This window comes from Protomyctophum bolini, assembly GCF_963924005.1.
Source record: "Protomyctophum bolini genome assembly, chromosome: 5".
Classification (NCBI taxonomy): domain Eukaryota; kingdom Metazoa; phylum Chordata; class Actinopteri; order Myctophiformes; family Myctophidae; genus Protomyctophum; species Protomyctophum bolini.
This window is the reverse complement of record NC_137866.1, coordinates 42,948,263-42,966,520: the sequence shown is the minus strand read 5'-3', so window position 1 is coordinate 42,966,520 and position 18,258 is coordinate 42,948,263. Positions and strand designations below refer to the sequence as shown.

The following is an 18,258-nucleotide window of genomic DNA, read 5'->3' as shown; positions in this document are numbered from 1 at the left end:
CGGTGCGTATCTTGCAGATTCCTGCTAACTCAGGATTGGTTTTCATTTCATGGGCTTACCTGCCCACCATATGACCCATGACCCTTTAACTTGGACCTTAATCCCATGCTAATTGTGATTTCCTGCAGGGCCATGGTAGCTGCGGGACATGTTGGTGCTGCTTCTGGAGGCATCACTGACACATGAAGGTGTTCTGTTTATATAAGCCAACAATGGCTCAGGATGAGTTACAGACAAATCATTTATTTTTTGTCTGGCACATCTGAGCTCCTAGATCATAGTCAACTTGAATGTGATCAAATAACAAGAATGGACGTACAACATTCGAAAGAAGATGTGTCCTTGTTAATCATGGCTTTGATAGTGTTTGTGTTCGTTTTGAGGTCTGATTATTGTGCACCTACTGTAACACTTGATAAGGCGTGTTGCTGAGTTTTGATAAAAATTGATGAACCACTTTACCTTTTCCATTGCTATTTGAAGTACATACGAGGGTTATTTAAGTTCAGGTGGGGTTTTGCATGTTTATCTACACACCCAAAGGTTATCAACATGATACCAGTTATTGTGAGGTAAATGTGTTGAAAAAATAAAATAAAAAATATGATTCATGGACTACTAGATGACATCTAACACATACTGAATTGTGTGAGCACTAATCGTCTAATCATCTTTTCGTCTGTAGTTTGTTTAATTTATTATTTTAAAAAATTGGGGGGAGGGATTGTCTTATTCAGTGTTATTAAAACAGATTTTTCATGTACAATCTCTGTTGCCAGTCCCCTGTCATAGTAAGAGAGAGAGCTGAGCCAGGGATTTGGCAACACTCACAATCTGTCTCCTTTCAGAACGTCAAACTCCATGAAAAAGATTGTGACATCTACACTTTCAAGATCTGTAGAGAGTTATAAATAGCTGTTGTTGCGGAAGACAAGTTGTTGTCTATATATATATATATATATATATGAGAGAGCTGTGTCCGTATGCTTGGGAGTATGTCAGATTCGTTTCCGGTGGGGGTTGGCCTCCGCCAGGGCTGCACACCTATCCTGTTTCATGGACAGGATCTCAAGGCGAAGTCGTGGCGGAGAGGGTATGCGGCTCGGTGAGGATCTCGAGGCGAAGTCGTGGCGGAGAGGGTATACGGCTCGCTGAGATAAGGGTTGCTTCACTGCTTTTTGCAGATGATGTGGTCCTGATGGCGCCATCGGTCCAAGACCTTTCTTCAGCTCTCACTGGACCGGTTGCAGTTGAGTGCACGCCACGGCGGATGGGATGAGGATCAGCATCTCCAAATCTGAAGCCATGGTTCTCAGCAGGAAACCGATGGATTGTGCAGAGTCCGGGTAGGGAATGAGACATTACCCCAGGTGAAGGTGTTTAAGTATCTCGGAGTCTTGTACACGAGTGAGGAGAGGACAGAGAAGGAGATAAGCCGGATCTTTATTATGGGCATTCCATCTTGTAACTAGAACTGCACTCTGCCGAGTGCATACTTGCTTGTTGCACACTAGTAGGCCATAAATGGCCTACTAGTGCGCAAGCAGAGCGCGCAAGTACTTTCGACCGCTGGAAAGTATGGGACCAGAGTACATGGTGTGTATATGTATGACTAGCTCTCAGTGATGACATAAGAGAAATGGTCATCTGTGTAGTCTGGTCCCAGCAGACCAGGCACAGATTTACAAATTACAAATCACATTACAACTACATACAGAGTATGTAGTTGTAATTTGATTAGCAGTAGCAGTTTCAACCGTAGGTTTGTGCCTGGTTTGCTGGGACCAGTTACAACATTACGTCATCGTTGTGAACTGGGACCAGAGTACATGGTGTGTATATGACGTAATGTTGTAACTTGTAACTTGTAACTAGTCCCAGCAAACCAGGCACAGACTGTATGTAGTTGTTCTAGTTACAACTACATACAGAGTATGTAGTTGTAATTTGATTAGCAGTATACTGTGGTTACTTGGTTCCAAAAAGTGAAGACAAGTTTTCTTCAACGGTAAATCTGTGCCTGGTTTGCTGGGACTAGTTACAACATTACGTCATCCTTGAGAGAGTACATGGTGTGTATATGACGTAATGTTGTAACTTGTAACTTGTAACTTGTAACATTACGTCATATACACACCATGTACTCTCTCAAGGATGACGTAATGTTGTAACTAGTCCCAGCAAACCAGGCACAGATTTACCGTTGAAGAAAACTTGGCTTCACTTCGAAGAGACCAAGCGAAACGATTACTTGCGCGCTCTGCTTGCGCAAGTAATAATACAGTACGTGCTTAAGTTATTGTTACGCTTATTCTACCTTTGACATTTTTTAATGTCATTCTCTCTCCATTAAGGTTATGGCCAAGTTTGCTGATGACACACTGGTGGTGGGCTGGGCATGATCTCAAATGACTAGAAGAGGTCATGGAGGATGTAGCAGTACTCTCACAGGCATGCCAAGACAACTGCCTCTTGCTGAAGTTCGGGAAAATAATGATGGACTTCTGCGAGAATCGATAGAAGTCCTAGACGGCCCTCTTTGATCGCTGGGTCACCAGAGGAGAGAGTGTACCTTGCTGTACATCATCAAGGAACTGGCATGGAGGATGTACACAGGGTCTGTGGCAAAGAAGCAGAGACAGCGCCTGTTATGCCCTCAGGCACTTACGGAATTGCAGGGTGTCACAGAAAATCCTGATGAAGTCCTTCTACTCTGCTATCACCCAAAGCATACTGACGACCATCACTATATTTCTGGCCGAGGCTAGAATTTTTTTAATGTTTTTTTTCATGTCATATGGATAGCTTCAAATTGACATAGGTCTTGGTTGTTCAGTTTGACCCACTAGTTTTGGAGATATGGCTTATAGAGTAATGTCTTGCAGAAACAGCGAGTTGAGAAAACAGGCTTGAAAGGTTCACTTCTGTGGTCTCTCTCTAACATTACACCTACCTACATATTTAAGCATTTATTTCATATTTACATGTCAATTTCATTTTCATTTATTTCAGACATGCTCTAGTACAGTATGTGAAGAGTCTGCCTGTGCTATTAATTTATTTAGGATTTTTTTTAACAGTTTTTTTTCTTCTTTCATGGCTTGGCTTGCCAACACTATCATCTGTGTTGTGTAAAGTATATTGGGTTCAGGCTAATGTGTACTAAGCAAAAATAAGCACATATGCAATTATGCACGCACACACACATGCACGCACGCACGCACGCACACACACACACACACACACACACACACACACACACACACACACACACACACACACACACACACACACACACACACACACACACACACACGCACACCATTTATTTGTATTTATTTTTTTATAGATAGATTTAATTGTCTCCAAACTAAATTCCATTGCCATCTGTTCTGCAGGAATACAATTTGACAGATAAATGAATAGCCATCTGGCTGCTTTGTGGAATTAATTGAAACTCTTGAAAATGCTCCCTCTTTGCTTCAAACCTTATTGGTGTGCAACAGACTTTGACACTGACCGAAGATGTGACTACAATGAACTCGTGAAATTTCCATCATACATGAAAACAAATGGAGGGAGAATGAACAATATTATAGCTTTGACATGTGCAGGGCCTCTGCAGATTTAATTTTATATTTCTTGACTAAATGTCGCCCCTACTGGTCGCCTTGGATAATTACCCAGCAAGCCAAATGACGCCATGATGACATTGTGACGTTCATATGGGGATGATCTTTACGTCATTTACAGGATATCTTCACCAGTTGAAATAATATAGCTTATTCTGTCGCAGATCTGACTTAAGTTGATCTGGCCTCGATCGGACTCTCTCTGATTCATCCAGGGACATCCGTCTTAGTGGGCAGAATGTATGTTGGGTGAAATCAGGTGATATTTTGGGCCAGATCTGACTAGTCTTGGTTTGACTTGGTCTGGCCACAATCAAGATGTCACTAATTCGTCCAGGTCCTGACCGTGTGTAACCCAGGTGGAAAACCCAGTTTACAAGCTAGAAGAGTTAACAAGGTTAACCAAGCTGTTATTTATTCGTATTGAAAGGTATTGTTTTATTTATTTATGTACAAAATAACCTACCTCAAACTAATAATACTCAATGGTTTAGTTGTTCATGACTCATGAGGTATACTTCGAAGCAACGCTAGAGGGCAGCACTGCTTTTTACAAGCACACACTTGAAAGCATATCACAACAGCGCAGCTGAAAGTGACGTCACCACGTCTACACTTCCTCTTTGGCGCGAATGCATAGAAGCAGCAGTGAATCAACTGAGACAGATTACGTTCATAAAAACGATATAAATAACAGAACAAATACACCAGCTGTGGCTACAGTGTGGTTGGTGCTGTATGTTAGCCTTCACAGGGGAGAATCCTGCAGCCGTTTGGTGTGTGAACCAAACGTTAACCCACTCGGTGAGATAAACAAACCAACACATTGACATGTTTTGCTAACTAGCTAATGCTAACGTCTTTCATACATGATGCTAACAGCTAGCACCCTGTTGTATACAGGCAAACCCCTGTTGTGACTGTGAGAGTTGAGTCCTGACGTCGCTCAGTACTGGAACATTGGATGTGATTCGGTGAGATATCTGTGGCTGTTGAAATGTTGTTGTAACTTAGTGTTGTGGGAAATATATTATTTTACTGTTATAGTACTAACTGCACAAAAACGGGATTTGATTTGAGATGGGAAATGTTACAATTGCAAATGCATTTTAAAGGTACATTCCACATGTTTTGGTCATAAATGCTAAATGACAGGAGGTATTCTATTTATATTATCAGTATGTGTTAAACACAGTGAGAGTTAATTGGTGCCTTTGTGTGCTTTATTATGACAGAAAAGCACTATGTATTTTATTTTGCACTAAATGTAATTTTGAGTTCATGATTAATAATAAGATATTTTTGTATGTTGATATAATGGTTAAACTGAAGCAGTTTAATACTTTTATTTTGTATTCAACCAGTTATTGGTTAAAAATATGCCAAGCATATGTGACTGTATGTGAAGATAAAGATATAATTCTAAAAAATAATTTCATATGGTATTCGGGTTTAGAGTTAAAAACTGAGTTCATAGAGTATTTGCATTCCGCAATACTCAGTTGATATTGAGATAAAAAAGGTTGTACAACAAGAGAATATCATGATGGAGATACTTGAAGGGATTTAATTCATATAGTTAGATTATAGAACTAAAAGACCTGTTTCAAATACAGGTCAGGTTTTTTGATGAGGTTGAAGATCCCTGGAGAGTGGAGACCAGTATCCCTGGAGACCTAGTTGATGGCGAGCTACCCAGTTTGATGATTCCAGGACACAAATCTGCATCAACCACGTTCTCAGACAGCAGACGGCCGGTCTGTTGATGGTAGGATTGTGCCAGTCACCCGACTGGTGCTGAACCGAACGCGTGAACTAAGAGTGCACTCCAAATAGTCAGACCTGATCAGTCTGATCCCAATACTGATCCCTGATCCCAATACTGACAGTATAAGTCCTACAAAGTACAAAGCTCTAAAAAGTGACGACTTCACTTAAAGACATTTATTTTCTATTTTTTTTTGGGGGGTTATTGTTCATGCCGGCTAATGTACCATTGTTTATTTGTATGTATTTCATGTGCACTATCTACAGCTGCTAAAAAATACTAAAAGGGTTCCAAGAGGTTACTCAACAAAAGTTACTGTTTCGTCTGATGTGTCGCTGTGGTCATTGTACATCGAACATAACAGCTTTAACGGACCTAGAACAAAGCGTCCACCGTAATACGCAGAGTGGGGTACAGGTGGGGGTTACACGTGCTTGCTGGGTATGTCACCATCAAGCCACAGGTGTGCGTAGCAGAATGAATGCCCCACATGATATTCTTTTTTGGTTCAACCACTCTTACGCACACACACATTGATTACAAAATGAAAGACTTTGTTAACTTTTTAATTATTTTGAGTTGATTTTATGAATCAATTATTGTTATGAAACTGCTGGTAAACGAGGATAATTGGCCTAGAACAGCATATTGGGCCTGCACATGCAGAGGCTAAATATCATTAAAGTTACCTTACTATAGATCAGCACAAGCCGCAATTTGCAACTATTTTTTTCTCATAATGGGATGAATCTGGAGTTGCAATACCCTCCATTGACTCCCCATTCATCCAATTTGCATCTGCGATCTGCTTGTATTTAACAATGTTAAACTCACCAACATTGCAGCTGTAGGCCAAGCTTGAATTATCCTCTTTCAATCTGCAAAGCGTTTGTTTCATAAAAAATACCCCGTAGACATGTTATGAGCTACTTTATGTCAAGAAATTCTGTGCAGGTGATTCTTTTTTTTAATTGTTGGAGTTTGGAAGCACTTGTCGAAGTCACTGAACGGCCCTGCGTACCACCTGTTTCAAATAATGCAGGAGGCAGCAGCGCGACCCCAACACTTTAATAGAAAAATAATCATCTGCACAATTTCTTGACAGAAAGTAGCTCATAACATGTCTACGGTGGATTTTTATGAAACAAATGCTTTGCAGATTGAAAGAGGGCAATTCAAGTTTTCCCTACAGCTTAATGTTGGTGAGTTTAACGTTGTTTAATACAGATCGCAAAAGCAATGTGGATGAGTGCGGAGTCAATGGAGGGTTTTGCAACTCTAGATTCATCCCATTATAACAAAATCTAGAGATGCAAATTGTGGCTATTGAAGTACCCAAATTATATTTTAGGGAGGAACACATGACCTGAAGATCATCTAGAAATTAGAATACTATCGCAATGACTTTGACAATGAACTTCTGTGACCATTGCTTGTATATGACATATTAGGGCTGGCCATTAAATTGGTCATGATATGAGACAGACTAGATATTGTATTGGATATTGTAATATATGACAAACAAGCAATGTATTTTCTCTGTTTTAATCACTACAGTATAGAGGCTACAGTATAGGCTACTATTGTGCTTTGAGTTTGTAAATTGGATATTTCACTATTTTGGTATCTTATGATTATATCACAATATCAAGACAATATCTACGTAGGCTATTTGGCAAAAATAAACTCAGTCTAAGGTTTGGACAGAATTTTGTCGTTCCAGCCAGGACTTGCTGGGCTCAACCTTTCAGGTCTGATTAAAGCTCTAGACTGAAGTGGGCTTTAACACAACCTTTGTCTTGCACGTGGTAAACCAAACATCTACCCTTCATCCAAAGAGGAATCCCCATTAGGGCATATATTTCTGCTTATGGAGTGCAGGGCAGGGTTATGTGTTACATTTACCCCCTTTGACCTCAGGCAGGGCTAGTCTGTTAGATGCACTCCCTGCATACATCACCTCAACTTCTAACCATTGATTCCTTTTGCTCCCCTCTGCTGTCCAGCTCCTCGCTTTGGTCTCCAAGCAATTAGCCTGCTAGCGTTCCAGTGAGCGCACAGCAAGACACCACTAATCTCACTCCTTTTTCACTCCCTCCCTCTTAACTTCATCGATTGTTTTAGCTCTCTCTGGACAGTTCTTGTTCAGAGCTTTGACACAACTGGAGGTGTGACAGGTGTCAAAGTGCTTCTATGTCTCTTGGAATTGTGGATCTAGGATAGTCATGGGTGCGTGCGCACGTGTATGTGCATCTGAGAGAGAGACTTTTTAGCAGCATGGTCATAAAATAAACATTTGTCATTGAAGAGAGAGAATCATCTCTGTTCTCATGGCAAAAGAGTTTCTGGACCCTTCTGGTGATATGACGGCATAGGTAATCGGCCTCATGCCTAATTCCTCTGTTATGTCTCTGATGTTTTGTGTGTGTGGCTGCAGCAGTGGTGAAAGCCCAAGACAAGGGACATTTGTCTATGGATATTTGACCGGATTTTATTTTTATTATTTTAGTAAACATTAGGTCTACATGTTCTTTGTTTTCAGTCGCTATAGTTGCATGCCTTGTTTCAGTTATCATATGGTGTTTTTAGAAAATTATCCCAGTATTTTTAACGGATTAAAAGAAGGTACTGAAGACCCACCCTGGCTGCCCTTCCAACCAATAGCATTTGTTTTCCGGTTACATTCAGGACTGGAAATTTCAGGATGGTGGATTTGAATTGGTTGAAATAGTGGCTTCGAAACGGGCCTGTAGAAACTAATTTGTCCATTATAAGATGGGTACATGTCCCTAAGGGACATTTGCCCTCATTGGCCACTTACGAGTATAGTGCAGATTGTAATAACTAATATGTCACCAGAGAACTGTTTTGTCTCTTGTAAAGCTAGGGCAAGTCAGTTGTTATAGTAAACGTGAGCGAACGAGTGTATGTCAGTGATTTGTCTTTGTAAGTGTAATGCAACAAGGTCTCTGTCTTTTGTGAGATACAGATCCAGGACTGTAGCCTACATATGACTCCCTTATGGACAATAGGACATGGATAGTATAGAAGTTAACCTACATACCAGAATGACTTACACTGTTTGTCCTATCCTTACGTTATTGAAGTAGCACACTGTCTTCACGTAGCAGGAACTCTGTCACAATACTACTACTACTAATAATAATATAGTAACTACAATAGTTGTACTGTAGATCTTCTATTTTTGAGTGGTTCAACCACTCCAAGGAACAGCAATGTCCGTGTTCACCTATGTGTCCGCCTATGTGACGTTAATGAGCACCAGTATGACTATCGGTACCAGTAGGGGCGTTGTTGTGCCAGAAACAGAGAGAGAGATAGTGCTGCACGTGCTGCTGGCGGGGGGGGGTGGAAGGACATACAAGGTTTCTACCCGACAGTGACGATACATTATACTCCTGCCTCCCGGCCAAAAGGCTTAATGACAGTTCATCCATCCAACAGTAGAGTTAACATGACTGAGGCTCCCTGCAGCCTGCAGCATGTGGTGACCTGGGAATGAAAGAGCAGGCTTCTGATGACTCTGTGTCTCTGCACCACACAGAGAGAGAGACAGTGCCAGCCATTCCACTTGTTCAGACACAATATGGCCATCTTGGCTGTGTATTAGAAAACACACAGGGAGTCAAGAATGCTTGCCCCCTTGCCAGCCAACTTTTTCTCTTATCCCTCATCTCCGCCAGGCTGGAGATTATGTTTTCGATCCCATGAGTCTGTCTGTGCGCCCGTCCATGATTCTGTCTATGAACTACTAATCTTGGGCACCGCTGCACTGATCGGCATGAAGCATTTGCACGTACACTCCAACCTCCCAGCCTTCACAAGGTTCTGTGTTCAAATCCGGGTACAGACAACTGAGCTCGTCAGTCTTATTTGGGCATACTGTTCTTATTGCGTATTGTCTTCTTTCTTGGTCCCGCCTTATCACTGCTTGCAGCTATATTTTGGTTTTATATTTGTTGTGTTTTAAGCGTCTTTAAGCGGCAAATATATTATATTTCATGGATCACACAAATAAGCGATCAAACATGCTGTGTTCTCAGTAACACTGAATTTATCGTTTTGATGTATGGCTTTCAAGCTAATATATTCATACATGTACATTTTAATCAGTGCACTAAGAACTTTCAATATGCAATAAATTGCACAAACACGGCATGCCACTTTAGAAATATGTCTTCTGTGAAATATGAAAGCCATTATGGTATACATTTTACATAACTATACTACAGTACATTAATATCTGAGATAGCAGCCTGATCTTGAGCATGATACATTTCTCTTGTTTTGGGTGGAATGGTAGCAGCCTAATGTCAGGCTAGAGAGGAACACAATGTCCTGACAAATGCAGTATTGACACTCTATAGTGATCCTCTATCAAAACCGAAGCTTTCCATAACATACCCTTTTTCATGATTGGCTGCCTCTAGCGCCTCTAAGCCAATGGGAGATAAAACCCATGGTCTGAATGCTGCAACATGAAGCCGTATCCTCTAAGCCAATGGGAGATAAAACCCATAGTCTGAATGCTGCAACATGAAGCCGTATCCTCTAAGCCAATGGGAGATAAGACCACTGTTGGCGTGTCTTAAGTATACCAGGTCTCATTACCTAACTTGAGTAAACTAAAGACCTGGAGGCGTGATCAATGCTCTTTGGCCACTCAGAATAGCCAAATGGCATTGATCACGCCTCCAGGTCTTACTCCAGGTTTACTCAAGTTAGGTAATAAGACCTGGTACTAAAGACACGCAAAATACAGCCCATAGGGCTAATATATTTTGCGTGTCTTAAGTAGGCCTACCAGGTCGTATTACTTAACTTAAAGGATCGGTTCGCCACTATTATATGGCCTTTGTCATGCTTTAGTATGATATCCGTTCATGAAAACAATAAAAATATTTACATTTGGCGAAACCGCTGCGGAGAACGAGTCATGTAATGAGCTGAGGCACGGTAATATCATTTCCTACAATACCCACAGTGCATTGCGCGACAGACAGAGAGGCAGTGAGGCAGCCCCCAGGAAGCTGTCATCTGAAAGTTTCTCGTGTTGTTTAGAGTTGACTTGAAAGCGATAGAAGTAATAATAATAGCTAATATTTAGCGGTTGTAATAGTAACAGCAGTAGTGGTGGTATAGTAGTTAGTAGTCTCTGATAGTAAGTAGCGTAATAGTAGTGATTTCGAACGTGCGCAGCGTCGGACTCGAAATTCCACTGGCTGGCTTTGTTTTTAGAAATCGTTATGAAGTACAGATGCAATCCCAGCTGTGTGAACCACTTTGGGTGTGCAGTGAACATTTCACCAACGCAGATATCTTCCAGTTCAACCGCAATCTAATGGAAGAATTGACGCGGAGCATCATCATCATCGAAGCAGAAGTTGCAGAACAGAGGTATGTCATTATTGTCATAATAAACTAAAGCTACAATGCTGTGTACAGTACACCAGACACTGAATGAATGGCGATTGCATTACAGGAGGAGACCACATGCATTTCCTTTCAAAATACATGGTTGTTGTTGTGATGTCTATAAATTAATTTGACATACCGAGTGTCTCTGATGCTTACAGCATTATAAAGATTTTGTTGCTGTTTGTAACTGGAACACCCTCCACATAAACGCCACCATTTTTCCTAGCTCTGGTCCATAGCCTCAGAGTAAGGCTATGGAACAGAGCTAAATTTTTCCATATCAAGCTGCAAACTACAAACCAAACATAAAAGCATTTAAAACCGGGAAAGCATCTGTATTTGCATTGGCTATTCAAAAATAGCAGATATACAAGCTCAGTGCGTCACTTGGAGTTGGTGCCGTGCTGCGAGCTTGTACATTTGCTATTTTTCAAATGTTTTGCTAAAATAAAAAACCTTATTGTTTACCATATTGTCTCATGATTGGTCAGAGGCCCATAATTGCATAATACTTTATTTGTTGCAGGAGCTGAGGTCTCGGTGGCTGTCTTCAACTCAAGAGATGAATAAGTGGCTTTCAAGGAACTCCCAAGTATACAGTATATTATATAGATACAATTTACTTTGTATGTTGCTATTGAACACAATCTGGATTGATAAAAGAATGTGATCTCATTTTCAAATATTAGACATGTACTACTCCTAAGCCTTTACCAATATTGTTGTGCAAGTACAATTTTAATTCTGGACTTTTACTTGTAACAGAGTATTTTTATATAGCAATATTGATTCGATCCTTTTTCTTCTGGGATTCTTGCACACTGTCCGATTTTTGTAATCTGAGTAGGAGGACAAACTTTGCCTGTGTGGCCTTGTTTTTTAAACCTTATGTTACAGTACAATAAAACACATTCACTGACATAAAGTCACACTTATTTCCATTGTGGTCTTGTTTGTATAAACAGACATGTGAATGATTTGTATCACGGTGGCCTTTGATGCAATATTGACAGTTTGAGCCTCAGAGTATTAGGAATTGGTCAAAATGTATAAATACAATAGGCCTACATGAGAAAAAATAAAACAAACTTGACATCAAATCAACTATCTTTTAATAGTACTGATTTACATAAATCTATAAAAACAGGGGTCTATGGTTGAACTGGAAACTAACAAACTACATGTACAATCATACAAGTGCATTAGTCAGAGGTCACTGAGGCAGGTGGTTCTGCATGATGACATGTCGCTGGAGCAGCTTCTGGCCAGGACAGGAGACGCACATGCTGTGGTGAGACAAGAGTCAGTAATGGTGAAAGCACTAAATGATTACTGGAATGGACGACTGAGTGTGTAGGCTATGTGCAGTATGTTTCATGTGATGTACACTTGGGTATTGGACTGTTAAGATTACCGTCCAAATTAGTAGGTAGGCTACAACTATATCAAATATCAATGATAATAATAAGCAGACTTGGCAACCTGACTTGTAGAAAGTATTCACACAATCATGTTACCAAGATTGCCTTTTTTTACCTTTAGAAATATTGCATGAATCAGAGCCTGTCAGTCAGTAGATGATGCAAAAACACTGATCCATGCCTTTGTTTTTTCTGGGCTCGATTACTGCAATTCTGGACTGCAGAATACTGCCAAAGAAAACAACGGAATCTGTGACCTTCCAACCTACATGACTGCCTTCTATTTCAATGTTTTATGCCTTGCGTTTTTCTCTCCATTGCTCTGTAAAGCACTTTGAGCTGCATTGCATGTCATAAAAGTGTGTGAGACACAGTAGGCCTATAGTATAAATGACAGTATATTTACTACATTTTACGGGACTTTGGTTGACCACTGGTCTTTGTAAAAGCATATATAAATATGTGAACCTTTATTGAAAATGATATTCCCTCTAGTTTTCTAGGGGGTCAAACTAAATACAGCAAATACAGTAATGTGCTTTATGTATGAAGTTTGAGTTGAGTATGTATGGCTCACCATCAGTCCATCAAAGACATCTTCAGCTTCATCAGCCTTCTGTAGTACCATCTGGGCTGACCTAAGTGAATGAATGGACACAGGTATAACACTTGAATGTTTACATTGCTAACCCTGAAACATACGAGCCCATGGCTAATACTGTACATTGCTTCAGATGGCATGCCATACATACAGTTTTGAATTGAATGAATGAATAGAAGATGTTTGGACCGAAAAGTTGTAGGCTGAAGCCGTGCCTATATCCTCTGACACTTATGTAAACAATACGGTGTGGCGACACACACACACACACACACACACACACACACATATAAGCTGTAAATACATTGAACACTTACTTAAATCTGAATGTCCCTCTTGGTCCATCGGGCTTCGGTTGCAACTTCCAGTTTGAGGCATCCTGAACGCATGTCCCCACTTCTCAGTAAAACAGTCAACACTATCTGGGCTTTTCCTGGGCAGAAAAGTTTGTGTGTGCGACGTACTGGTTCAGGGAAAGCTACTAGCTACTATAGCTAGGTCGCTCCAGCAGGCATCAGTCCACCCACAGCAACTAGCAGTGCCAGTGTTGTCCCCGTCAATGCATTCCTTCCTCCGTATATTTCTGGTTCATAATATAACGACCCTAACGCAGATTCTGCCAATATGTATTTAAAATTATCTCGTCCAAAAACTCCCATGGAGTAGCCATACTGACTTGTTGTTGTGGAGTAGCCACAACTCGTTGTTGTTGTGTAGGCGAGAGACCGTGTCCTTCGCGGCTAGGCTAGCTACGGCAACCCTACCTGTCCAGTCCCTTGTAGTTTCTGAGAGCCTACCGAGGGTCATCCACTTACGTCACTTTGGGACAAATACGTAAGTGGACGACAGCTTTGAAAGTGCGCCCACGGAGCTACAGACTACCAATGATAATACTCCGGGGTATTTTAGCATATATGCTAATGATGAAAAACACACAGATTAGGTTGAATAGTGGCGAAGTGGTCCTTTAAGACCTGGAGGCGTGATCAATGCCATTTGGCTATTCTGAGTGGCCAAAGAGCATTGACCACGCCTCCAGGTCTTAAATTAAGTAATAAGACCTGGTACTTAAGACACGCAAAAATACAGCCCATAGTCTCTTTGCTGCACCTGACAGTTATGACGCGAGTCATTCTTGTTTCTTCACTGGTCTCTCCTCCCAGGTCCAATCAGGACCTCACTGCAGTGAGTGTAGTGAGGCTTTGCTTTGAGTGCAGGTGGTGAGCACCATGAAGCTATGAGGACCATGCAGGCCTGTGGACAACCGCTGCTAGTAGGGTGGGCAGGGGACCGCTGCTAGGGTGGGCAGGGGACCGTGCTAGTAGGGTGGGCAGGGGACCGTGCTAGTAGGGTGGGCAGGGGACCGTGCTAGTAGGGTGGGCAGGGGACCGTGCTAGTAGGGTGGGCAGGGGACCGTGCTAGTAGGGTGGGCAGGGGACCGTGCTAGTAGGGTGGGCAGGGGACCGTGCTAGTAGGGTGGGCAGGGGACCGTGCTAGTAGGGTGGGCAGGGGACCGTGCTAGTAGGGTGGGCAGGGGGCCGTGTGGCATGCAGATGACAGCCCGATAGAATGATGTGAGGAGCACAACAGTAACCCATAGAAACACACAACATGGACAGTGGACAGACAGGCACACACACACACAGCATGGACACACAGACACACACACACAACATGGACACACATGTTAACGTTTTAACATATTTTAAACGTTTAACCCCTTAAACCCCAGGTGTCTATAATAAGGCATCTTACTTTTTGTCCCCCCTCGCCACGTGTCCTAGCTGAAAATAGCCACTCACGTTGTGTACATGTTTCATAATTCACTAGAGGAACTATGAAAATGTTTAACCCAGAAATGAACTGCAGGTTATTGTGGCCAATCATTGTATGCTCTTGCATTTCAGACTTTGTAGGCATATAGTATCAGATGCATAGAGGCAGGGCCAGCTATAAGCCTCTAAGACTCCTAGCTAGGCAAGCTTTGTGGAAGGTGCCCCTGCGCATGCAGGCGCGCACAGCACAGGGCTACATAGCGCCCCATGCATAGAGGGATATACTGCAACCTCTTAACATTCAATTCACTGAGCTGCACTATGTGGGGGATGCCCTGTGATTACAGTTGAACAAAGGCACAATGAAACCATAATTATGGAGTGCTCATTGTTTGAGGTGAAATACCTGAGGAACAGTGGTTAATTTCACCTGTGAGCATTCGTATTCCTGAAGCTTTTGCGTTTTTTTCAAAACATAATTTAATTTGCTTTTGTGTGGATGACAGTCATAGCCAAGAACAGTAACAGCAGGCTCCACAGATGGTGATGTTGGTCTGCAATGCATGACTGGCTGGAATGCCATGTTCATGTTCCCAGGAGGATAAACCCTAAACCTTTGAGTGACACAATGACATTGCCTCTAGTACTATCCGCAGGCTAAATGTCAATGATTTTGTAATATATATATTTTTCTTGTTAACCCCGTTTTAATCCCAATTTAGTCATGATAATTCCTTCCTTCTCACACATTTCTGTGCCCTACTGCCTTACATGTCAGCGAGGAGCTCCTTCGGGAGCAGTTATTGCATTACAGTATGTGGAGAGACGTGTGCTTGTCACAGTGTACAATAAGGAGCTATAGGTTGGAGGATTTGGTCTGATTCCTGATTGTGATCTAATACCGTGCGCTTGGCAGTGTGGAGCTGTGATCTAATAAATAAATGGTGTTGTGGCAGACAGCAGATCCAGTGTAGACGATGCAAGTGCGGTTGTGCTGTCAACACATAAGACATTCTTATAATACACAGCTGATTACAGGCACATGCAGTCCCTCAGGATTACTCCCATCTCGCACAGCTTCCAGCTATATGATGCTACTGTGCATGACCTCGTTCAGCTACTCCCGTCAGCAGAGACTACAAAGTGATTTCACTTAAAAAAAAAAAAAGGAAAAAAAGAACAGATTGTAAAGGGACTTGCATGCACTGCAGGCAGAGGAAATGTACGGAAACAATATTTACTATGGTTTGACTGCTCATTTGTGACCACACTACTACAGATTGCTTAGGTAGTCTGATAGTTTGACTATATACCTAATTTAAAAATAATGCACAGTGAATCAGTTTATAACTCATACAGAACTCAGATCATGGGCGGTACAGGGCTGAACAAGAGTTCTGTAGTAGGCCTACATATAGTGAGCTGTGAGTGTTGTCGCCTCACAGCTAGAAGGTCCTGGGTTCGATTCCCGCTGTGGGCGCTGGGGGCGTGTTCTCTCCTCCGCGTCATCAGTGCCCATACCCGAGGCGGGGTTGGCGAAAGGGCCTTTCTGTGTGGAGTTTGCATGTTCTCCCCATGTTCCCTAGGTTAGGTACCCTCACAAAAAACATGCAGTAATCCTGGTCTCTAAACTACCTCCCCCTGGCCAGCCGGGGCGCCTGATGGAGGCAAAAGGAACTGGTCGGAATAATGTGTTCCTCCACACGCTACATCCGGCCAGGGAAACTCTTCCCTGTCGGGTGAAAAGAAGCAGCTTGGACTCCTCATGCATAGAATGAAGCATGAGGTCAGTCCGCTGCCCCCTAGGTTGGTAGAGGAAGTGTAGCAGGATTACATTAGATAATTGACACTGGGTGAAAAAAAATGGGGGAGCGTACCTGTTCCCCAGGTTCTATGTTCCCCCACTTACCCCTGCAAAAAAGGTTCCATGTTCCCCGCTTACCCAAAAAAGGTTCTATGTTCCCCACTCAACTAAAAAGGTTCTATGTTCCCCACTCAACTATAAAGGTTCTATGTTCCCTATTTTCCTCTAAAAAAAAGGTTCTATGTTCCCCGCTCACCCAAAAATGCAGGAAATATTCATTTTGAATTTCAATCTCTAGAAATCTTCGTCTCTAAACACACGTAACGGAACATAATGGGGAGAAATTACTATCAGAAACCTTCCCTTTGGGCGACCTAAGGGCACCCTGGTGGCCAAGACTAGACTAGAGCAGTGGTTTTCAACACTGAGTCCATTATTGTCTCCACCAGGCCGAAGGCCTGTGGAGAGTGTATGTTTTGTGGATAGTGTTTGCCATTAACTGCATTTACATGGACAATATTTATATAAATAAATGTCACCCTCTTTTACATGCCCCAAAGTATTTAATCAGAATACAACTTTTGAAATGCAAAAAGTTGTTTTTGCCTGTTTTCTTTCTGTCAATTTTCAAAATGGACTCTCATTGCGTTTTAGGGCTGGGCCGGGCCTAAAATGTTTGCTAATCAGTAGGGCCGGGCCATGGGCCTGATCAGTTTTTCGGCCCGATGAAAACTCTAATATGGGGACATTCCCATGTATGGGGATTAAGCTAATAATTAAAGTGGGTCGTGTTTGCATGTTTGGAATTGTAACAGCTGAAATCAATAAAAGGAGACTTTTACAGGAAAGAAAAACGTTTCTACTTACCTAATCATTAAGGGAACACTCCTGCCTATCAGTGACATCATTGTCAGGTTCCCTTCCTTTTTCCCCTTTTCTCATAATACCATGTTAACTTCTGAACTGTCCACAGCCTCCGTGGTTGAGTGGGGAACATAGAACCTTTTATAGAACCTTTTCTTAGTTATATGGGGAACATAGAACCTTTTTTGAGTGGGGAACATAAACCTCTTTTTGGTGCGGAACATAGAACCTGGGGCACATAGGGATGACCCAAAAGAATGGGCTGCAAAATTGTGGGATAAAAAAATATAAAAAAGAAACGTAGGCCTACATATATCTTTATTCTGGTACTTTATTTGTTACTATTTGTCAACTCATTTTGTTTAAATATTACTATCTCTCTTTGCCTAGTTTCATAACAGCAGTGATTCATGCACTGATGATAGTCTCTGCGTGGACTGAAATGTTTGCCTTGGGTGCCTTATTCTGTACAGCCCTGGATATTTCTAATACAGGCTTTTAGTTTGCAAGCAACACGTATTTGTCTAAGCTCTGTTTCTGTGTGCAATTCCTTCCCTGCTCTGGCAGCTGTGTGTGTGTGTGTGTGTGTGTGTGTGTGAGTGAGATGAGACCTTATACGTTCAGTTTACTCCAGCGGAGGTGATGAAAAGAGCATGCGAGTCATTAGACTTTAGCATGTGAGACTCGGTGTGATGCTTAGCCAGTGTCGCTCCATACCTTACCTATTTCATATTAATTTCATTCTCTCTCACTCACTTGTCATCTATGAGGCATATTCTCTCTCTCTGCGTGTGTGTGTGCGTGCCTGCCTGCATGCGTGCGTGCCCATTCGGTATCATTAGGGAGAGACACATGACAGTGTAGAGACTTTAAACTAGTGCCAGTGTAGACGGGATGGAGAGTTAAAGACTTGAGAGCATCAGGGATAATCATATTTCTATATGCACCCACCAT

General features: G+C 42.0%; 1 long non-coding RNA gene across 1 annotated transcript; it reads right to left on the bottom strand.

The window, feature by feature from the left end:
• Positions 1-11,841: 11,841 nt before the first annotated feature.
• On the bottom strand, positions 11,842-13,622 carry LOC308316015. The gene is made up of 3 exons (XR_013964102.1): positions 13,179-13,622; positions 12,838-12,898; positions 11,842-12,125 (listed from the first exon to the last, which is right to left on the bottom strand). It is a non-coding gene; the product is annotated as an uncharacterized lncRNA (long non-coding RNA).
• Between the last annotated feature and the right edge of the window lie 4,636 nt (positions 13,623-18,258).